At 46.6% G+C, this 24765-nt stretch overlaps 1 protein-coding gene across 5 annotated transcripts in view; it reads right to left on the bottom strand.

Moving 5' to 3' along the window:
- Positions 1-24765, bottom strand: part of PHACTR3 (phosphatase and actin regulator 3) — a 218286-nt gene that overhangs the window by 41635 nt on the left and 151886 nt on the right. The gene's annotated exons all lie outside the window — the stretch shown is intronic.

Genomic DNA, 24765 nt, shown 5'->3' with positions numbered 1-24765 from the left:
CAAGGCTGCCTGCCTTGGATCTGACTCAGAGCCAGCCCAGTGCAAAATGTCTTCTCCCTGGGGGCGTTGGTTGAAATAATATTGTCTTTCCAAGTGCAAGGCTTTCACTTATCTTCAGACCACTCTTGTTCAATACTCTATAGAGTTCTTAATTGGCCAAAGTGAATAAAAACCAATGCATGGGCCAAAAATACTAAGTCAATTAAAAGTAAAACCTTGGACTTCCTGGCGGCTCAGTGGTAAAGAATCTGCCTGCCAATGCAGGAGACACGGGTTCAATCCCTGGTACGGGAGGATCCCACATGCCATGGGGTGACTAAGCCCATGCAGCACAATGACTGAGCCTGTGCTCCAGAGCCTGGGAGCCACAACCACTGGGGCCCATGTGCTCTAGAGCCCATGCTCCGCAACAAGAGAAGCCACTGCAACGAGAAGCCCATACGCCACAACCAGAGAAAACCCACGCTGCAATGAAGACCCAGCACAGCCAAAAATAAATAAATAAAATCATATATAAAAAAGGATGTTACAGATCCAGTTCCGTTCCAGCCAATGCTGGAGAGCCTTTCCCAGGCATGGTTGGCTGGCAGACAGGGCTCAGCAGGCACGGTAGGCAAAGCTGGCTCTTCTCCCAGGACCCAGCATGGCCAGAGAGCAGCAGACCCCAGAGCTCTGAACTCCACCTCGCCAGGCAGGGGGCAACCTCCTGACTCCATACAGGCTCACCACCAGCGAGTGTGGAATGCAGAACATCCCCCAGCCCTGTATCATCAGCGCCATTATCCACCCAGTAGGGAAAGGATGGTCGTGCGGGATGTCAGGCCTTGGACCACTCTCTTCCTTGTCAAGCCTACCTCTTCTCTCCCTACGCACTGCACTGATGGGCATCCTCCCATCAGTGTCCTTGGCTGGGTCTTCATCATCCGCTCTCTAGATGAGGGTGTGCCCAGGACTCAGCCCTCAAACCCTCCTTCATGTTTGCTTCCTACATGACCTCACCTGCCCCATGACACTAGGGACCAACTACTAAAACTCAGATTCTCCCTCTCCAGTCACATCTTCTCTTCTGAATCCATGCTGCATCTTCAGGCTGTCTCCACTCAGGTCCCAATCAAGCATCTCAAACTTAGCATGGCCATAACCGAGCTCCTGCTTTCTTGCTGAAGGTTAAGCAACAGAGCCAAGACTTATATCTGGGCTTGACCCCAGCATCCACACTCTTAGCTGTGCCATTCATGGATCTATTAGGTTCAGTAAGGCATCATTTCTAGTGGACCTGTTGTTCCTGTTGCACACCTAGCCCAAGAGGAGAAATGACCAGGTGCAGCATACTTTGCTGAGCTCACTTGGGTGAAGGAGATGTGAAAACAAGCACCTGTAATGATCTCAAACACATTATGTGTGTTCCTATTTGCACACTCTCACAACATATCCCAATTATCTGTTTGTGTGGCTTTCTCTAACCATGGTCATTATCCAAGCTTGAAACATTTCACTCAATGGAGGAAAACAAATCTGGTGAGCTCATCCACGGAGAGAATTCTGCCTTTTTCACTTTGTTTCCTGCACAAACTCAGGAAATGTCTGCTGAGTTCCATAGTGCAGGCAAGAGAAAACAGGCCACACAAGGAAGGGGACTTAGTCAAGATCCAAGGAAGGATTTCTAGAGGAAGCAGCATTGGGGCTGGATCCTGGAGGAAGGATTCCCTTCGGGGGATTTGTCATATCAGAACACAGTTTTTTCCATGGAAGGGTGTGCCATGAAAATTTATCCAGGGCTCCAAAGGAAAAGTGATGATTTTGACTTCTACTTGTGGAGTAATACATGCTGAATTTCCCATCCACAAATAAACAAAAATCAAAATATATGAAACAGTGGTTTTGATGACACTGGGAAGGATAGTGACCCTTGAGATGGGAACCAAACAGTGAGCTCTATGATCACGCAGCTGACTAGGTCTTGAGGTCATGGACCAGGGAGAGGCACCAGGAAGAGCCTGGAAAGCCCCTGAGCAAAGACGACGAAGCCTGAAGACCAAGGAGACGGAGACAGCGAGAGTCTCCAGGGTAGGGGTGGGAAGGGGGAACAGAGAGAGGCTGGAGATCTGCAAAACTAAAGAGGAGATTTAAACCCAATGAAATCAAGGGACCTGTGAAGTGTGAACAGTCTGAAGAGCTTGAAAGCGAAAGTGACCGTGTCCAACTCTGTGCAACCCCACGGACTGTAGCCCAGCAGGCTCCTCTGTCCATGTGATTCTCCAGGCAAGAATACTGGAGAGGGCACATGCGTGGGTGCTAAGTCGCTTCAGTCATGTCTGACCCTTTGCAGCCCCATGGACTGCAGCCCTCCAGGCTCCTCTATCTGTGGGATTCTCTAGACAAGAATACTGGAGTGGGTTGCCATTCCCTCCTCACAGGATCTTCCCAACCCAGGGATCGCTCTCAAAGTCTCCTGAATTGTTTTCAGGCCGATTCTTTACTGTCTGAGCCTCTGAATAGCTTAACTAAAGGCAAAAATTCCCAGAAAGGACAAAAAAGCAAGCACAAACTACATGCTGCCTATAAAACATGCATTTAAATAAAAACATGAGAAATAAATATCATATATTAATGCATACATGTGGAATCTGCAAAAACTGATATAGACGATCTTCTTTACAAAGCAGAAATATAGACTCAGAGGCAGAGAACAAACATATGGATACCAAGGGGGAAAGGGGCTGTGGGATGAATTGACTTTGACATATATACACTACATATAAAATACATAACTAATAAGAACCTACTGTGCAGCACAGGAAACTCTACTCCATGTCTGTAGTGACCTTAATGGGAAGGAAATTCAAAAAACAGAGGGGATATATGCATACAAGTAGATGATTCACTTTGCTGTACAGTAGAAACTAACACAACATTTTAAAGCAACTATTGTTGTGGTTGTTCAGTCACTAAGTTGGGTCTGACTCTTTGCAACCCCACGGACTGCAGCATGCCAGGCTCCGCTCCTCTGTCCTCCACTATCCCCTGGAGTTTGCTCAAATTCATGTAAAGCAACTATACTCCAATAAAAATTTTAATAAATAAAAAGAGATGAACATTACAAAGGGAAAAAGTACCATTTGAAGATTAATCAAGAGAAAGTTGAAGTGGTCCATTAATATCAGACAAGGGAGATTCCAAAGCAAAGAGGCTTCTCAGGGATATGTGGGATCATCCCAAATGACAGAGGGGACAGCTTATCAGAGAGACAAAACAATCCTAAATATTTATGACCCTATTATAAGAGGTTCAAATATATGAAACAAAAACCAATAGAACTGAGAGAAGAAATACATAAATCTATAGTTATAGTTGACGATTTCAGACCTCTGAGTAATTGACAGAACAAGTAGATAGAAAATGCGTAAGAATATGGAAGATGTGATCAACACTGTATCAAGAAATCTGATCCAATTAACACTTATAGAAACACTCTAACACACAACAGAAGAATACACATTCTTACCAAGAGCACAGGCAATATTTACCAAGACAGACCATACATACTCTGGGCCGTAAAGCAAGTCTCAGTAAATTAAAAAGTCCTCAAGTCATACAAAGTATATTCTTTGGCCAGAGTGAAATTAAATTGGAAATTAATAACCAAAAGATCTCTAGAAATATACCCAAATATTTGGAAACTAAATTTTAAAATTCTGAACAACCCACAGTCCCAAGAAGGTATCACAAGGGAAATTAGGAAGTATTTTGAAGTAAAAATAAATACAGCATGTCCAAGTGATATTGGGGGCAATTTACAGCATTGAATGCCTATATTTGAAGAGAATAAAAGGCGCAAATCAATGACCCCTGATTCTATCTTATGAAACCAGAAAAAGAGCAAATTAAAACCAAGGATGTAGAGAAGAAATAATAACGATTGGAACAGAAACTGATGAAACAGAAAATAGAAAAACAATAAAGCTAATGCTTTGAGAAGAGCAATAAAACCAATTAAACTCTAGGCAGACTTCTCAGGGGAAGTGGGTTGATAAGAGTGAGAAGGGAAGAGGAAGACACACAGAGAGACACATACAGACATACACACACACAGATTATCAGTGTCAGAAATTAGAGGGGCAATATCCATCTAAACACAAACCATTAAGACTCACTTAGGAAGATACATACAACCAGAATAGATCTATAGCTATTAAATAAATACAATTTCTACTTTAAAACCTTCTCCTATTAAAAAAAAAAAAAAACAACAACCTGCAGCCACTGTGAAACATGTAAGAAGTAAATAATTCTAATTCTATACAAAATATTTCAGAACACTGAAAAGAAGGATAGATGGTAAAATTCATGCTATGAGGCTAGAATTTAGAGATGTCAAAACTAAGAAAGATACCCTAATAAAGGCTACTAAAGACTCATCGCCCCCATGAACAATGATGTAAAATTCTCAACAAAACAGTAGCAAATCACATCCAACAATTGATAAAAATGACCAACTGGGAGGCAAGGTGGTTTAACATTTGAAAAGCAACCCATGTCATTTGCCAAATTAACAAACTTTAGAAAAGAAAAAATATAGTATTAGATCACCCTTTGATTTATGGGGTGCTGACTCTATCAGAGCAGACTGGCCCCCCCAGGCTCTGCCTGGTGTCTTACCAGTGAGTTAACAAGAGGGAAGGTTATGTTCATGGAGGTGGGAGCTGTCCCAGGCAGAGCTCAGGCAGGCTGCTTTCTGGCTCAAAGAAGCCTGATCTCTCACTCAACTATGAGAACAGTGCAAACAACCAAAGCCCAACCGCATCAGTTAGAGGAAAGGATCCCCTTCCCCCACCCACATCTCATCTCCAGCAGAAACCACTGTGGATGTTTTGTGGGACTTGCTTCCAGACCTAACTTGTCTGCCATTAACAACTGACAGCCCCATTTAACTGTTTCACAGAAGTGGATCGCACCACACACAGCCCAGCAAAGGCTGGCTCGCTCACACATCCGATTCTAAAGCAGGATGGCCTGACCCAACTCTCTCCCTTCGATGGCTCCAGATACTCCCCGAGTGTGGATGTCCCCTGATCCCATTACTTGTTGATCCAGCTCCCCTGTGAATGGACATCTAGGTTAGTGCTTATTCTGGCTCTTTTAAGCAAAGCTTCAGGGACTGCCCTCATTTCTGTGTTTCCCTGCGCATGAATGAATATTCCCATCAGCTCCATTTCTGGGAAGGCAAGTATTTCTGAGCCAAAGCTGCTGTGTATTTTAGGTTTAGACAGACACTCCTCTCCCTCCTCCACCCTGGACCATCTCCTCGCTATTCCTCCCAGAATCCCAGTCTTGAGTACCATCTTGAGAAGAGGGAGGAACGTAAATGGGGTCGTGTATAAATATGAACAGAAGGCTGAGGAGTTAAAAATAAACTCAACACGAGATCTTTTTCTCAATTAGTCACATTTCAGAATTTATCCTAAGGAAATACTCATGGAGATACACACAGCCTTAGCTACAAAGATGCATATCCCCACACCACTAATGCAGCCCTTTTCCCAACAAACTGCATGTCCAGACTGGTGATCCTGGGGGGCGGGGGGTGGGGGGAAGCCTCAGGCCACATAAGTGGGAGGAGGAAGATATGAATGTCCCCCTACCTGCCACGAGCTATAGGGGCCCCAATGAGAAGCCCTCACACCTGCCTTGGCGCAAGCATGGATGCTGTGGGGCCGTCTTAAAGCTGCTGTGGATTTTTTGGTTCAGATATTATACTTTTTAATTCTAGAATTTGCATTTGGTTCTTTTATAGTGTCTGTCTCTCTGTGAAGATTCTCCATCTGTTCATTCATCCTGTTCTTTAAGGCTCTCAACATGTTTGCAACAATGGCAGGTCTACTTCAGTTTTGAACATGGTTGTCTACTCCACAGCACACTCCTTACTCCGAGGTTTGGCCTTTCCAGGGTTTTAAAAGATGGTCCGTGGTGCTCACTGAAATCTCTCTGCAGTCTGGACTGATCCCAGCACCCCCAATCTCCAGGATCACACACCTTCCTTGCTCCTACAGGTGATCTCTGCTAAGTCCTGAGGAATTCTGTCTGCCTTTGGCTGGCTGAATTTCCACATGAACTTCCGGGGCCCCTTCACATACCCCCCTTTTTCAGGACCCTGTCCTACAAACTCCAGCTGCTTCAGCACCACAGAACTGTGATTTGTTCCCCATATCAATGTGACCACACTCTGCTTGGAGGTCACCTCCCTGCACCCTCCAGCCTAGGAAGATGCTCCAGGCAGAAAGTGGACAGTCGGTTGTGGGGCTCACTCTGTTTCCCCTGTCATCCAACGATAAGAGTGAATTTCAAATGTGAGCTAGTACTGCAATTTCAGTGGATAATTCTGTGCATCACTATAATTCCACATCCCCAGAGTTCTCTGGAGTCTGGAGCCTAGTTTGGATTGGTCGTAGATACAATAGGAGCTCTGTTGTATCAGATTATCACTGGGCCTATGAGTCCCACACACAACTCTGCTGCTTGGTGCTTTTGGCAAGAACCACCAGAGCCTCACAGGCCCCACCACAAACAGCCCACCTGCTTGTCCCAAAGCTGGTGGCCAAGCATCCCAGAACGCTGGTCTTGGGAGCATCCTGCATCCCAGTGACTTTCTGCAGCGCCACCTGGTGTGCATGTGGGGAATGGCCAGTTTCCAGGTAACACGAAACCCAGAGCCCCACGCCAAGTAGGAGCAGTGACCAGTGGTGTTCTGTGCACACATCCTCATGAGGACAGGCGAGTTCTCACCTCATCAGGCTGCAGGTGACTCTTCACATCAGAGGATTCACTGCCAGGGGCTGTTCATCATACCCTCCACCACATTTAAAATAGGATTCAAATAACATAACACACTTTAGCTTTCACTTTTCACCAGTTGTGTCCCAGGGGAAAGGCTGTCAGAGTCTGCAAAGAGGGCCACCCTTTCCTTCAGTTCAGTTAAGATCACAAGTGCCTGGCCCTGCCGCTCCCCACGGTGATGTCCCTGTATCATCACATCGTCCAGCCCGATGTGTCAGGATTTCTCATCCAGACGTGGCCCTCTTCCTCCTCTTCGCCTTCATGGCAGCTTTCAGTGTAGCCATGGGCTTTCTCGGGTGCTCCAGTTTTCCCTGAGAATACCCAGGGACCCAGAGCTGGGACACGCAATGCTTGTCCAATAAACAACAAAGCAGATTTTTGTATAAGACACTGTAGCAAATTTTAGCTTTTATACTAGGGTGGACCTATCAAGGATGAGATGGCTGGATAGTATCACCAATTCAATGGATGCAAACTTGGGCAAACTCCATGAGACTGTGGAGGACAGGGAAGCCTGGTGTGCTGCAGTCCATGGAGATGTGACCAAGAGACTGAACGACAACAGCAATCAAGGATGGATTTTGGACAAAGTGCTCCAGAATCACTAACCACCCAACCCCCACCCCATCTATGTTCTTTATGAAATGCCAATCTCTGGGCCTCAGTTTAAAGATTCACTAGGTCAGGAGGTGGTAGAAAATAAAAATATTTAAACAATGGCATTTCATGTCACCTTTCCTTCATTACTACTTTCGTGTACATATTATAATGTTTGCAATATATTAGTAGGATGCAACTCATGTATCAGTTCAGTTCGGTTCAGTCGCTCAGTCGTGTCCGACTCTTTGTGACCCCATGAATCGCAGCACGCCAGGCCTCCCTGTCCATCACCAACTCCAAGAGTTCACTCAGACTCACGTCCATCGAGTCAGTGATGCCATCCAGCCTTCTCATCCTCTGTTGTGCCCTTCTCCTCCTGCCCCCAATCCCTCCAAGCATCAGAGTCTTTTCCAATGAGTCAACTCTTCACATGAGGTGGCCAAAGTACTGGAGTTTCAGCTTCAGCATAGTTTATAAATAAATAAATGAAAATAAATATAATACATAATGAAATAACATACAAATGTAATGTGTGTGTGTGTGTGTGTGTGTGAGTGTGTGTGTGTGTGTGTGTATGCTCCTGGGATGCACCAACAGAAAACTTGGTGACCCTCTCTTTAGACACTTGGTTCTAAATGCTTATCTGGTCACAGCCTCACTGAGAATGATTTGCTACCCTTGTTTCCAGGGTAAAGTCCTGCCCCTGAGTGTCTTCAGCTGTAGAGCCTATCTTGGGGGTTCTGTTTAGGTTCAAGTAAACATTTGGATGGCCTTCCCTGGTGGTTCAGTGGTAAAGAATCCACCTCCCAATGCAGGAGACTGCTTGCAATGAAGGAGATGTAAGTTTGATCCCTGGGCCGGGAAGATCCCCTGCAGGAGCAAATGGCAACCCACTTCAGTATTCTTTCCTGGAAAACCCCATGGACAGAGGAACCTGGAGGGCTATAGTCCATGGGGTTGCAGAGACTCAGACATGACTGAGAGACTGAACAACAACAAACATTTGGAATCCTAAGACTGTCACAGACCAGATGCCACACCTGTCTGCTCAGGACACAGGGCAGCCCCGGGGCTCCCACTGGGCAAGTCCTCAAAGCAGGTCACACGGCTTCCCAGGAGCTCCTCCCCCAACAGGTGACACAGCTCAGCTGACAGATCAGGCGGGTGTGGGAGCTGCCCTTGAGCCGCACCGGGGCCTCTCTCTCCTGTGGCTGTTGCCCGGGCTGTGCTGCTGGGCACCCTCAAAAATCACTGCACTCAGAATCTCAGGTTTTACTTACATTCTTCCCCAAACAGATGTGTGCTTAGTGGCTCAGTCGCATCTGACTCTTTGAGACTCCATGGATTGTACAGCTCACCAGGCTCCTCTCTTCATGGGATTTCCCAGGCAAGAATACTGGAGTAGGTTGCCATTCCTTCTCCAGGGGGTCTTCCTGGCTCAAGGATCGAGCCCAGGTCTCCTGTGTCTCCTACACTGCAGGTAGCCTCTTTACTCAGCGAGCCATAGAGGAAGTCCTCTTCCCCAAACAGATGCAATGTACCACTCAGTAGTGATATTTTTCACCATTAGCAATATTGACTGGTGACACCATGGCGGGGATTCTCAGCCTTCTCAGATTACCTAGGAAACTGCAAAGCATTGATGGAGGCGATTCTCACATCAACCTTACGCCCACAACAACAAAGACTCTCCAGATTGGACCCCTTCTGGGCTCCAGGTGGTCCACGCCAGCTTTGGTTTCCTAAATGTGCCCGCCTCTGCCATATCTCTGAGACTTCACCTGCCTTAAGAGTTTGCTTCACCTGGCAAACTCTTACTTATTCCTCAAAACCCTATGAAACAGCCTCTGGTCCTCCTCCTGACATCTGCCCACCACCTAACCTGTTCTTAGCCCAGGCATCAGCCCCTCTGTTGCAGGCTTTGTTGTGTTACTCTTGCCTATCTGTGTGTTTATAAGACTGAGAACTCCCCCAAACCCCATTGGTTTGCTAATGATAAAAGTAAGACATGTTCATTAAATCCAAAGTAAGCAGAAAACATGGTAAGAATTAGAGCAGAAATCGGGGAAATTAAAAATAGAACAAAATTGAAAAATCCATTAAACCAAAAGCTGGTTCTTTGAAAAGATCAATAAAATCAATAAGCATCTAGCCAGACTAAGAGAAAAAGATAAAGGACACTAATTGCTAATAATCAGAAATAAAAGAGGGACTATTAGTATAGATAATACAATATTATCTATACTATTATCTGTAGTATATTATCTGGGAGTTGGTGATGGACAGGGAGGCCTGGCATGCTGCGATTCATGGGGTCGCAAACAGTCGGACACGACTGAGCGACTGATCTGATCTGATACTACCTATAATAGTATATTATATTATTAGTATAGATAATACGGATGTTAAAAGGATATTAAAGGAATACTACAAAGAATTTTGTGCCCATAAATTGGATAACCTATATGAAATGGACCAATTTCTAGAAGACAATCTGCCAAAACTCACGCAAGAAATTGATCACCTGAACAAGTCTCTACTAAATAAAATGAATCAATAAACAATAATCTTCTGAAACAGAAAGCACCAGGCCCAGAGGGCTTGACTTGTGAATTCTACCAAACTTGTGAGGAAGTATTACATCAATTCTCTGCAATCAATTTCACAGTTTAGAAGCAGAGGAATTACTTCCTAACTCATCCTACGAGGCCAGCATTACCCTAACACCAAAACCAAAGATGTCACAGGAAAAGAAAATCAAAGATCAGAATCTCTCATGAACACAGATGCAAAAATCCCTAAAAGATTAGCAAAACTGAATACAAAAATATGTAAAGAATTACATACCACAACCAAATGTAACTTTTACCAGATATGCAAGGTTGGTACAGCTTTTGAAAGTCAATTTATATAATGAATCACATCAACAGGCTAACAACTAATAATCACATGATCAAATTACCTGATGCAGAAAAAGCATCTGACAGACCCAATACCACCCATTTATGGCTTTAAAAACTAGTAAAGAATGGCGTCATGAAATCCAAGCCATGAAATTAAAAAACTCTTGCTCCTTGGAAGAAAAGCTATGACCAACCTAGACAGCATTTAAAAAGCAGAAATATTACTTTGCCAACAAAGGTCCATGTAGTCAAAGTTATGGTTTTTCCAGTGGTCATGTATGAGTGTGAGAGTTGGACTATAAAGAAGGCTGAGCACCAAAGAATTGATGTTTTTGAACTGTGGTGTTGGAGAAGACTCTTGAGAGTCCCTTGGACTGCAAGATCAATCAGCCAATCCTAAAGGAAATCAACCCTGAATATTCATTGGAAGATGAATGAAGCTGAAATCGAAGCTTCAGCTTCGATGCTGAAGCTGAAGCTCTACCTACTCTGGCCACCTGAAGTAAAGAGCCGACTCATTAGAAAAGAGGCTGGGAAAGATTGAACGGAGGAGAAGGGGACGATAGAGAATGAGATGGTTGGATGGCATCACCAACTCAATGGACATGAGTTTGAGCAAGCTCCAGAAGATGGTGAAGGACAGGAAAGTCAAGTGTGCTGCAGTCCATGGGGTCTCAAAGAGTCGACACAACTGAGCGACTGAACCACAACAGCAAAGAATGACATCAGCAGCATGGTGGACGAGAAGCTCCTGTCTGTCCCTGTCAATCTACAACCACAGCACAAGAAACCTGCCTCTGCCCACCATGTCAGCACCCTGGAAAATGCCACACACCTGTGCATCTACAGGGCGGTGGGCTGGAAAACATAGAGGCAATGGGACCTGGGCAATAGCAGAGGTGGGGCCTGTGATCCCAGACCCCCAGCTGCCAAGCCTGCAGCCCCAGAGAACCCAGTAGTAGCACCAGAGGAGGCAACACACACAATTCCAGCCTCCTGGCCACAGTAGTGCCCACGGCCACAGGGAAATAGATGGCAGTGGAGGCAGGGCCGGTGACCTCCTCCCTCTGGTCACAGAAGTGCCCATAAACGACCTCCCCCAACCTGCAGCAGCAGTGCACATAATCCCCAAGATCCCAGACACACCAGAGCTACTCAGGACCCCAGCTCCCCCTGCCACAGTGGGGCCTGGGACTCAGGAGACCCTGCACGCAGTGGAAGTGTCCGTCATGTGTGTCCCGGGTGATGACCAGAAGCAACAAGGTACTAAGACCCCGGACACACAAGCAGAGGCAACCAGGGCACTAGGTGGAAGGTGGAAAGTGCTGATTCTCAACGAAGAACAGAGGTAGTGCAGTAAGAGAAGCCAGAAACGTGTGCTATAGCACCACCTACTGGGAAAGGGAAGAAAAGCTTCTTACTTCTCACCTGGCTAACTCATGTCCCACTCTTCTGCAACCCCATGGACTGTAGCCCGCCAGGCTCCTCTGTCCATGGGATTTTCCAGGCAGAATACTGGAGTGGGTTGCCATTTCCTTCCCCAGGGAATCTTCCTGGCTGAGGGATGGAGCCCACGTCTCCTGCATTGGCAGGCGGATTCTTTACTGCTGAGCCACCAGGGAAGTCAGTTGAATTGTTAGAATCAAGTTAAAAAAAAAAATTGAAAAGCTTTACCTAAAGAAGAAAGTTGTCCACAGCTTCAAATGAAGTGGCAGAGGAACAACTCATCAAGTGCCATGGAGAACCACAGTAACGTTGCTTCACAAACAAAAAACAAAAACCACGACAATTCAGAAACCAAACTTCAAGTCATGGAATACTGTGATCCAACCGATAGAGGATTCAAAACAGCTGTCACAGAGAAAAGCAATGAGCTACAAGAAAGCTCAGAAAGGCAGTTCAACAAGCTCAGGAATAAAATTAAAGAACAGACGGAATACTGTACCAAAGAGATTGAAACTCTAAAAAAGAACAAAAATTATGGAGCTGAAAAATAAACAAGATAGAAAATGCAAGTGAAAAGCACTGGAGATAGAGGAGACAACAGGCAAGAGAGAATTAGTGAGCTTGGAGATGGAAATCTAGAAACGATTCAGGTCCTCTAGAGGAGGAGAGAAAGTGAAAGAAAGCGGAAGTCATTCAATCGTGTCTGACTCTTTGTGACCCCATGGACTATACAGTCTGGAATTCTCTAGGCCATAATACTGGAGTGGGTTGCCATTCCCTTCTCCAGGGGATCTTCCCAACCCAGGGATTGAACCCAGGTCTCCTGCATTGCAGGTGAATTCTTTACCAGTTGAGCCACAAGGGAAGCCCAGAGGAGGAGAGAGAATATGTCAAAAAATGAGGAAATTCTAAAAGAACATTATTATGACTCTTTTAGGAGGGACATTAGGAGAGTGAGAAGGCAAGATTTTATTTAAAGAAATAATAGCTGAGGACTCCCTGGTGGCCCAGTGATTAAGAATCCACCTGCCAATGCAGGGGGCATGGGTTCGATACCCAGTCCAGGAAGGTTCCACCTCCCATGGAGCAAATAAACCCACCCACGACAACTTACTGAGTCTGTGACAGCAACTGCTGAAGCCTGGGTGCCTCGAGTCTGTGCTCCACAGCAAGAGAAGTGACCTCAATGAGACACCCACGCGCTGCAACCAGAGAGCAGCCCCTGCTCGCTGCAGCTATGAAGACCCAGCAGAGCCAAAAGTAAATAAAATTCTAACAAGAAATAGTAGCTAAGAACACCCCAGACCTGGGTAAGGAACAGAACAGATAAGCCCATGAAGCTAAGAGAACACCTAATTACCTCAAAAGAGACCTTCCTTCTCCAAGACACACTGTATTAAAACTGTCAAAGGCAGTAACAAAGAATTTTCAAGGTATCCCAAGGAAAAAGAAAAGTGACCTACCAAAGAACCCCAACAGGCTGCCAGTGGAACTCTACAGGCCAAAGGAGTGGCCTGGCCTCCTCAAAATACTGAAAGAGAGGGACTGTCCCCCAAGATTCTATCCAGAAAAGTTATCATTCAGATAGGGAGGAGAAGTAAATGCTTTCCCAGACACACAAAGGCTGAAGGAGTCAGACCTGCTCTGGACCTGCCTTAGAGGAAATGCTGAAAGGAACTCTTCCACCTGAAGCAAAAGGGGACAGCACACACCTATGTGAGTAACATGGTAACAGGCAGAGTCAGAAACTGCAACTCTGTATCAGAGTGGGTTTTTAAGGTAGCTCAGATGGTGGAGCCTGGTGGGCTGCCGTCTATGGGGTTGCACAGAGTTGGACACGACTGAAGTGACTCAGCAGCAGCAGCAGCAGATGGTAAAGAATCCACCTGCAATGCAGGAGACCTGGGTTTGATCCCTGGGTTGGGAAGATCCCCTGGAGGAGGGCATGGCAACCCACTCCAGTGTTCTTGCCTGCAGAATCCCATGGACAGAGGAGCCTGGTGGGCTACAGCCCACGGGGTCACAAAAAGTCAGACACACTGAGCAACTAAGCATAAAGGTTAAAAGAGGAAAATTTTAGTAAAAATAACTACATGAAAGTGTTAGTTGCTGAATCATGTCTGACTCTGCGACCCCATGGACTGTAGCCCGCCAGGCTCCTCTGTCCATGGGATTCTGCAGGCAAGAAGACTGGAGTGGGTTGCTATGTCCTCCTCCAGGGGATCTTCCCGACCCAGGGATTGAACCCGGGTCTCCTGCATTACAGACAGATTCTTTACCGTTTGAGCCACCAGGGAAGCCCCAAAATAACTATCACTACCTTCAATTTGGTAACAAACTCGAACATAAAAAGGAATAATATGAAACATAAAAGGGGAAGAAGAAAAAGGACAAAGCATATAGGCCAAAGAAGATGAGAATGCTACCAGTAGAAAGAGGACTATTGTATCCATGATAGGATTAATACAAACATGGTGAGCACAAAACGCGAATCTAGAGCAGAGACACAAAGCATGAGAAAGAAAACAAAAAGTGTCCTGGAAAATCCCCAACCCCAAATACCAGAAACACAAGGGAGAAAGCAGCAGTGGTAACCCAGTGCTGCCAGAAACCGGGGACGAAACGGCAGCGCGTCCTCCTGTGTCAGGAATCACCCTAAATGCAAACAGATGGAACTCTCCAATCAGAAGACACAGACTGACCACTGGGTTGAAAAGTAAGACCCACGAGGCACTTCTCCAGGGTTCCCTGACCCTGCTGCTCTCTGCTCGAGTGGCCCTTTTCAACAAAGCCTTTTGTTTTGTCAGAAAGACAAAAAACAACAGGACAACCATATGCTGCCTCCAGGAGACACATCCTAGCTTTAAAGACAAACACAGGTTCAAAGTGAGGGTATAGAAGATGATACTATAAGCAAATAGCAGCTAAAAGGAAGTGGATGTAGCCATACTTATATCAGAGAAAGCAGACTTCAAGTCACAAAAGTAACAAGAGACAAAGATGGACTTATATAATCTTTTTCAACAAATGGTGTTGGAACAACTGGACACCCATATACAAAACTGAAAACAAAAAATGAACCTAGACACAGACCTTCCTCCCTTCACAAAAATGAACTCAGAGTGGATCACAGACCAAAATATACACTATTACATGATAAAAATCCTAGATCACACAGGAAGTAACCGAGGTGACCTAAGGAATGGCAATGACTTTTTATATACAAGAGCAAAGGCACACTTCAAGGAATAAACCAATTGATCAGTTGGAGTTTATGAAGTTAAAACTTTTGTTAAAGACAATGTTAGGAGTATGATGAGAAGAGTTATGGACTGGGAATCAACATTTTCTAAATATATCTGATAAACAAATGTCATCTAAAATATACCAAAAACCCTTAAAACTCAACAATAAGAAAACAAACCACCCAATTTAAAAAATGGTCCAAAACCTTAACAGACACCTCACCGTTTGGATGCAGATGGCAAATCAACAAATGAAAAGATGCTCCATCTCATGTGTCGCTGTGCGCTAGTCTCTCAGTCTTGTCCGACTCTTTGCAACCCCATGGACTGTAGCCCACCAGGCTCCTCTGTGCATGAGATTTCCCAGGCAAGCATACTGGGGTGGGTTGCCAAAGATGCTCCATGTCATGTGCCACCAGGGAAATGTGTAAAACAATAATGCGATACCACTAGAAACCTATTAGAACGGCCAATATCCAGCACACCAACAGCCAACCAAATGCGGGTCAGAATGTGGAGCCACAGGAACGTTCTCCCAGTGCTGGTGGGAGCAGAAAATGGTACAGTCATCCTGGAAGACTGGGGGTTTCTTACAAAACTCAACAAACTCTTCACCATAGGATCCAACAACTGCACGTTTTGGTATTCACCCAAAGGATTTGAAAACATATCCACACAAAAACCTACACACGGATGTTTACAACAGCTTTGTTCATAGTTGCCAAAACTCAGAAACAACCAAGACTTTGGTAGGGGAAAGGGTAAATAAACTGTGGTACATCTAGGCAGTGGAATATTATTCTGTGTGAAAAAGAAATGAGGGTGTGAGGAGGCGAGAAACAGGTGAAAGAGATGAAGAGGCACAAACTCCCAGTTAAAAAATGAGTGAGTCACAGGCAGGAAATGTACAGTGTGGGGAACATGGCCAATAATTAAGCGATATCTTCGTATGGTGACAGATGGTAACTAGACCTACGGAGACCATTCTGAAATGTACAGAAATATTGATTCACTCTGTTGTGTACCAGGAACTAACATAGTGTTGTTGTAGGTTAAAAAGCAAACGCACAGAGAGAGAGATCAGACTTGAGGTCACCAGCAGCAAGGGGTGGAAGAAGGAGGAATTGGATGAAGGTGGTCAAAAGGTACAAATTTCCAGCTATAAGATAAATAAGGAATGTAATGTACATGATAAATATGATCAATAGAGTTAACATTGATGTTTGTTATATATGAATTTTAAAGGAGTAAGTCCTAAGAGTTCTCATCACAAGAAAAAAATGTTTCTTCTTTAATTTTGTATCTATATGAGATGATAGATGTTTACTACACTTATGTGAAATTCATTTCAGGATGTAGGTAAGTGAAGAACATTATGCTGCACACCTAACTTACTAATTATTTATCAATTATATCGCAAAAAAAAACAAACTAGGAAAAAGTAAAAATGGGGGGGAGGAAAAAAATTAAATGAGTCATCCAGCTACAAAGTGACATGGCAGAAACATAAAATGTATATTCCTGCGAGAAAGAAGCCGATGTGAAAAGACTGCCTACGGCTTGACTCCCACTGTGACACGCTGGAAAAGGCAAACCACGGAGACAGAAAGACGATGAGCGCTGCCGGGGGCTGAGGAGAGGGAGGAGCTGCCAAGGTCCAGCCCCGGCTGATCCAGGGTATTCGAAGCAGAGACGGCTAGGCGACCTATTCAGATGTTAATTAGAGATAATAAAGAGTAATAAAAAGCGGATAGCTCAGTAGGAAAATTCAGTGGAGAAAAGAAGCTGAGTGGCTTGGTTTACGCGGAAAATCAATATAACCCGTGACACCAGGTTAGCTCTGACCACGGAGGCCGCAGGCGCCCTCTCGAATAGCGGAAGGTGCCCCACTCGAGACACCTTCTCGAGTGGCTCTTAGAAGCCCAGGCAAATAAATGGTCGCAGAGGATATCCGCACTCCAGATGGACACTCAGCTGGAAGTTAAAGGGAAGAATGACATGGGGAGACCAAGCGCTGGTGAGCAAGGCCCATAGCTTTAATTTTAACAGGGGCTTTTATACCCTAAGTTACACATAGAGGATAATAGGGGATGCAAAGTCAGCAGTCTTTGATGCTTATCAAAAACCAGGGTTTCTTTCCTGCAAATTTATCGTATACAAATGGTTTAGGTGATTTACATCATCTTCTGGCCAGAAGGCCTATTAACATTTTATGACTCTTGACAAGGACTTATCAACAAAGACTTATTTTCTCTAAGAGTAATTATTTTAAGGTTTGGCGCCATCTTTCGAAGATAAAATTACATTCCTATAGGGCAGATGTGTAATGGGTTTACAAAGGAAAGAATTTATTACCTTAAGGGTCTAAAGTTTCTAACACCAAGGCCACTACTTATTTTTTCTACATACCAACTATATTAATACATATTCAAGGACACAATTCAGGGGATGTGGAAACTTGGCAACAAACATTGGCTCATCAATGAAATCTTTTACTAGTTTTATTCTGACAGTTTCTAACTCTCGGAGAGGCTCTAAGCTATTTGAATATCTTAGGCTTCCTGTGCCTCTCGAGGCTGGGAGACTCAACAATTGTATGCATAGCTGTAGGTGTCCGGGTAAACTTGTCAGGAGAGTTAGAGAGCCATCTGAGGGGTTTGGATTTAAACACTCCTAATTGCCCAGGAACTTTATTAATTGAAGCTGTAAGTTAACTCTTTGACAGAGAGAGCGAGATGGTGGTGGGGGACAGCTCCCAGTAAAGTCAGAGGTGAGAGCACAAAGCAATAAAGTAGGCAGACTCTGGTTTTTTGGGGGGTAGATGCTTGAGAATATCCGGGGGCACTCCCGAGGCTCGATCCCGCCTTTGCGTATGCTGAGCCTCCTTCCTCAGGACCTTTGTCACGAGTGGAATGTCTCTCGCCGGCTCCCGGCAAGGAACGAGCAGACAGAGCACAGAGGATCATCAGGGTGGTGAAAACCCTCTACTGACACCATAAAGATGGACATGTCACTGTCCATTTGTTCAAAACCACAGCACATACACACCAAGGACAAACCCGAATTAAAGTACGGACTTTGGGTGATGTGTCCATGTAGGTTCATCGGTTGTAACAGATGCCGCCACTCTGGAGAGGGTGTTGATGATGTGGTGGGGTGGGGAGCCTGTGCAGGTATGGGGCCGGGGATAGGGGATATCTCTATTCACTCTTAGTTTGCTATGAACCTAAAATTGCTCTAAAAAGTATGCTGTTGGGTTACTCACTCAGCCATGTCCGGCTCTTTGTGATCCCATGGATCACAGGCTTGCCAGGCTCCTATGTCGATGCAATTCCCCAGGCAATAATACTGGAGTGGGTTGCCATTCCCTTCTCCAGGGGAACTTCCAGACCCAGGGATTGAACCCAGGTCTCCTGCATTGCAGGCAGATTCTTTAACGTCTGAGCCACCAGGGAAGTCCAAACAAATGCTTCCCGTACCAGGAATTGAACCCGGCCCATGACGGTGACAGCACCGAATGCTAACCACTAGATCACCAGGGACTAAAAAGCAAAATCTTTTCTAAAAGTCACCTCTGATGGACCTGAGAACATGCTGCGTGTCCTGCTGTTGTCTGGCACTGAATGCGCATGCCCATACCCGGGGATGTGGCCGGGTATGTGTGAAGACGTGTCTGAGAGCATGTACACGTGGCAGGAGACTTAAACACATAGCCCGTAACACATCTCTCTGAACTGATCAAGGCACCGTGTTTGCCTTGCATGGAAATCCAACGGTCAGACCCAGACTACAGCAAATACACTTTTCACTTCAACCAGAACCAACAGGACAGTCTGATCAGGACAGCTGAGTCAGGGGCAGGTCTGCCTCAGACGGGGCCCCCACCACCTCAAGAATTCGGCCCTAATGTAGATGCTACTGGAGGATTCTGGTGGATGAGATGTTTGATAACAAACACTTCCCGGAGTGGTGACACCAGACAGACATCACATGCAAAGGATCCGTCGACACCAAGTTATGAGGATAAATACATACCAGTGCAGTTTCTTCAAGAAAATTAGAGATACCAAGGGAACACTTCATGCAAAGATAGGTTCAATAAAGAACAGAAATGATGTGGACATAACAGAAGCAGAAGATATTAAGAAGAGGTAGCAAGAATACACAGAAGAACTATACAAAAAGATCTTCACGACCCAGATAATCATGATGGTGTGATCACTCACCTAGAGCCAGACATCCTGGAATGTGAAGTCAACTGGGCCTTAGGAAGCATCACTACAAACAGAGCTAGTGGAGGTGATGGAATTCCAGTTGAGCTATTCCAAATCCTGAAAGATGATGCTGTGCAAGTGCTGCACTCAATATGCCAGCAAATTTGGAAAACTCAGCAGTGGCCACAGGACTGGAAAATGTCAGTTTTCATTCCAATCCCTAAGAAAGGAAATGCCAAAGAATGCTCAAACTACCACACAATTGCACTCATCTCAGACGCTAGTAAAGTAATGCTCAAAATTCTCCAAGCCAGGCTTCAGCAATATGTGAACCATGAACTTTCAGATGTTCAAGCTGGTTTTAGAAAAGGCAGAGGAATCAGAGATCAAATTGCCAACATCTGTTGGATAATTGAAAAAGCAAGAGAATTCCAGAAAAAAACATCTATTTCTGCTTTATTGACTATGCCAAAGCCTTTGACTGTGTGGATCACAATAAACTGTGGAAAATTCTGAAAGAGATGGGAATACTGGACCACCTGACCTGCCTCTTGAGAAACCTGTATGCAGGCCAGGAAGAAACAGTTAGAACCGGACATGGAACAACAGACTGGTTCCAAATAGGAAAAGAAGTATGTCAAGGCTGAATATTGTCACCCTGCTTATTTAACTTCTATGCAGAGTACATTATGAGAAATGCTGGGCTGGATGAAGCACAAGCTGGAATCAAGATTGCCTGGGGAAATATCAATAACCTCAGATATGCAGATGACACTACCCTTATGGCAGAAAGTGAAGAAGAACTAAAGAGCCTCTTGATGAAAGTGAAAGAGGAGAGTGAAAAAGTTGGCTTAAAGCTCAACATTCAGAAAACTAAGATCATGGCATCTGGTCCCATCACTTCATGGCAAATAGATGGAGAAGCAGTGGAAACAGTGTCAGACTTTATTTTGGGGGGCTCCAAAATCACTGCAGATGGTGACTGCAGCCATGAAATTAAAAGACGCTTGCTCCTTGGAAGAAAAACTATGACCAACCTAGACAGCATATTCAAAAGCAGAGACATTACTTTGCCAAAAGGTCCATCTAGTCAAGGCTATGGTTTTTCCAGTGGTCATGTATGGACGTGAGAGTTGGACTGTGAAGAAAGCTGAGTGCCAAAGAATTGATGGTTTTGAACTGTGGGGTTGGAGAAGACTCTTGAGAGTCCCTTGGACAGCAAGGAGATCCAACCAGTCCATCCTAAAACAGATCAGTCCTGGGTGTTCATTAGAAGGACTGATGTTGAAGCTGAAACTCCAATACTTTGGCCACCTGACGTGAAACTAACTCATTTGAAAAGACCCTAATGCTGGCAAAGATTAAAGGCTGGAGGAGAAGGGGATGACAGAGGATGAGATGGTTCGATGGCATCACTGACTCAATGGACATGAGTCTGAGTAACTCTGGGAGTTGGTGATGGACAGGGAGGCCTGGCGTGCTGCAGTCCATGGGGTTGCAAAGGGTCAGACACGACTGAGCTACTGAACTGAACTGAGTGCAGTGTCTGTGATGAATAATCGATGAAGCTGCCGCCTGGCACTTCTCTCCTTCTGCACCTCCGTCTGTCAGTCCTAAGTTGCTTCAGCTGTGTCTGATTCTCTGTGACCCTATAAACTGTAGTCCCTCCAGGCTCCTCTGTCCATGGGATTCTCCGAGCAAGAATACTGGAGTGGGTTGCTATTTCCTCCTCTAGGGGATCTTCCTAACCCAGGGATTGAACCTGCGTCTTTTATGTCTCCTGCATTGGCAGGCAGGTTCTTTACCACTAGCACCACTTCTGCACCTCAGAGATCTACAAATAACATACCAGCTGTGACCCTAGGAGTGGGGTTTGAACTCGAGAGAAGCCAAGAAAAGCTGATCTTTGCTGCTGCCCTACCGGGCAAAGCAGAATGTGTTCATGGGTTTTTCCCACGGTGAATCATTTTCCCCTGAAAGTAAGATGTGTAGACTTTTTCCAGAATCGATATGGAATTTCTCCCTCCAAGCATTTTGTCCCAGAGATCCGTAACTCTGAGGGAGCTACGGACACACACGAGAGCATAATAAAGGTGAAGAGCCCACATTCTGTACTGGATTTCAGGGTTCAGGGATCCCAGATTGTGTACCACGGCCTCAGCCACAGATGTCAGGGCTCCTCTCTGGATGTAGGGCTCTCCAGGTGTGCCTCGCTGTATGCAATGGGCCCAACCCTCCATGGATGCTCAAAGGGTTGGATGTGAGCCCTTGACCTTGAGCCCCAGTGCCAGTACCCACAGGAGGGGCAGCTTTGCCCAGGTTTGCAAATATAATCAGCACAGCCCTTCCCAAGCACAGCCTGGTGGGACCCTGGGCATGATAACATCAGCAGAGCTTCTAGAATGAGTTCTACCCTCCCTGTTCCCATCACTGTCAATCTCCAAGTTCAGTTAAGGACACCGGTTTTTGGAGACAAACAACAAGAGACTCAGGTTTGACCCACACCCTGGGAGAAACCTTAAAGGAGGAAAGTGGCTGATCCCCACAGGAGACTACAGACACCACCTCCTTCCATCCCAACACCCAGTCACACATGATACTTATGGTGTGTGTAGCACGTGGGGCTGCGGACATGGCAGGAACCTCTACCTGATGAAGCCCTGACCTCAGGCATCTGTGCTGGTGGGGAGAGGACTTGGGGACAGAAGGTGAGGGAGGGGCCAGCAGGGCCGTGGTGGGGAAGAGTCACCTGTTTATGCCTGCCACCTTCCTGGAGGAGGTGGCATTTTAAACCCAGTGGAGCTGCACATACCTCCTACTCAGTGGGAATGGGAGCCCTGTGGTAAGTGCATGTGGAGGTAGCGGCTGTGGCCAGGTCCCCGGGGGCCCAGGAGGAGACAAGCCAGGTGATGGGGACAGGCCACAGGGGTCTTGGTGAGGACCTGCATTAAACCCTCAGGAAACCCCTGGAGGGGTGTGAGCAAGGGGTGATGTTGCCCGATGTCCATCTGTGTGGAGGAGCTAGAACAGGGGTGATGGCAGAGGCAGGGGGTCCTGGGGGAGGCTGAGTCCAGGCAAGAGAGGATGGAGCAGCTCAACAGAGGAGAATCGGCCTGACATCTCCAAGGAGGTGCCATCTGCATGCCAGGTGCAAGGCCAAGAGTGGTGAAATGGCCCCAGGTCATGGAAGGTCAGAGGTCCTGCTCATGGGGACAGGAACAGTCTGGGTTTGGAGGCAAAGGTCGAGATCTTAGATCCGAAGGGGTCAGGTCAGAGACACCTCCAAGACTCCAGTGGAGGTGCTCAGTCCACAGGGGATCTCTTAGAGCTCAGGGCACATGGGCTGGAGGACCATTGGATAGGCAGATGGCAGTCAAAGCCATTCACCCAGCAGCTACCCACTCACTCCTACATAGACCTGGGTGTGTGTGGATGAGAGGCACCAGCCCTCGCGCGGACAGCAGTGAAACACATAATAATTGAATAACGGATAGATTTGTGAAGAGACAGAGAGGCTTCCCTGGAGGCTCAGACAGTAATGAAGCCACCTCCAATGCAGAAGACCCAGGTTTGATTCCTGGATCAGGAAGATCTCCTAGAGAAGGGAATGGTAACCCACTCCAGTGAGGACCTGCATTAAACCCTCAGGAAGCCCCTGGAGGGGTGTGAGCAAGGGGTGACGTTGCCCGATGTCCATCTGTGTGGAGGGGCTAGAACAGGGGCAGAGGCAGGGGGGCCCGGGGGAGGCTGAGTCCAGGCAAGAGAAGATGGAGCAGCTCAACAGAGAAGAATCGGCCTGACATCTCCAAGGAAGCACCATCTGCATGTCAGGTGCAAGGTCAAGAGTGGTGAGATGGCCCCAGGTCATGGAAGGTCAGAGGCCCTGCTCATGGGAACAGGAACAGTATGGGTTTGGAGGCGAGAGCTCAGATCTGGAGGGGTCAGGTCAGAGACACCTCCGAGACTCCAGTGGAGGTGCTCAGTCCACAAGGGACCTCTTGGAGCTCAGGGCACATGGGCTGGAGGACCATTGGATAGGCAGATGGCAGTCAAAGCCGTTCACCCAGCAGCTACCCACTCACTCCTACATAGACCTGGGTGTGTGTGGATGAGAGGCACCAGCCCTTGCGCGGACAGCAGTGAAACACATAATAATTGAATAACGGATAGATTTGTGAAGAGACAGAGAGGCTTCCCTGGAGGCTCAGACAGTAATGAAGCCACCTCCAATGCAGAAGACCCAGGTTTGATCCCTGGATCAGGAAGATCTCCTGGAGAAGGGAATGGTAACCCACTCTAGTACTCTTGCCTGGAAAATCCTATGGACAGAGGAGCCTGGCAGGCTACAGTCCAAAGAGCTGCAAAGTCAGATGCAACTGAGCAACGAACACTTCACTTTGGAAGACAGATAATCACAAAAATCACGGTAAAATTGCAACTGTGCGGAGCGCTAAAGGAAGGGTCAGAGTGCTGTCTTTAGAGTGGAGGATGAGGGAGTTTGATCTGATCAGTGAGGAGGAGGCAGAGGTAGGTGGGGACCCACCCAGGCTGCAGGTGGTCCCGCAGCTGAGGGCCTGATGATGGGGTTGGTAGGGGTGGGGTGTAAAAGGCCCTGGGGGTGACCCTGGCTCCATGGGAAGAGGAACATGTTACATCATCAGGAGCAGCTGCTCCAGGTGGACCGTGACCCCCAAAGATTGGTGTACCCAGAATCTGGGAACATGACCTTATTTGGGGGAAAAAAAGATGTAATTTGCTTTTGCAGATGTAATTAAGGTAAGGATCTTAAAATGAGGAGATCATCCAGGATCATCCAGATGGGCCCTAAATCCCAAGATAAGGGAAGGAGAGGACACATAAGAGCTGATGCAAGACAGTGGCAGCGATCTGACTGATGCAGCCACAGGCAAAGCCAGCTGGAGCCCCTGGCAGCTCAAACAGGCAGGGAGGTCCTCCCCTTGAGCAGTGGGCAGAGGCCAGGGGAGCTCCAAACACCATACAAGGCACAGGGCAGCCCCACACAGAGGATCGTCCAGGCCTCAGTGTGGCCGAGGCTGAAAGACCTGCTTCAACCCTGATCCCTGTCTACATCAGCCATTCTCAGACGTCACCCTGTCCTGTAGGAGGCTGATGGGTGTTTAAGGGGAAAAGTCCCAGAACCAGGTAAGTCTGGGAAACACCACAGGCTTCAGCCTCTTCTCAGATGTCCAGGGTCTTTGGCTCTAGGTTTCTGACATGAAGACCCTGGTTTGACTTCTGTCAGCCACTTCCAACCACTTGTGAGCTTCATTCCACCCCCACCCCGCCAAGACACACACTATGGCTGGTGCTCCCGGAAGCGCTTCACCAGATCCAAAGTGGACAAGGTCCAGAGGGATGCAAGGTCACAGGAGGGGGTGACAGCCAAGGCCAGTATCCAGTCCTGGGCTCCTGGTCTGTCCACCTGGTCACGGCTGCCCCTGCCTGATCCCCTTAGTACCAACCAAGTCACAGTCAATACCAACCCTTCCGTTTTCCATCAAC

Source organism: Bubalus bubalis, chromosome 14 (assembly GCF_019923935.1).
Source record: "Bubalus bubalis isolate 160015118507 breed Murrah chromosome 14, NDDB_SH_1, whole genome shotgun sequence".
In the NCBI taxonomy this organism is placed as follows: domain Eukaryota; kingdom Metazoa; phylum Chordata; class Mammalia; order Artiodactyla; family Bovidae; genus Bubalus; species Bubalus bubalis.
Note: the sequence above shows the minus strand (reverse complement) of the source record. Positions and strands in the feature narration are given on the sequence as shown.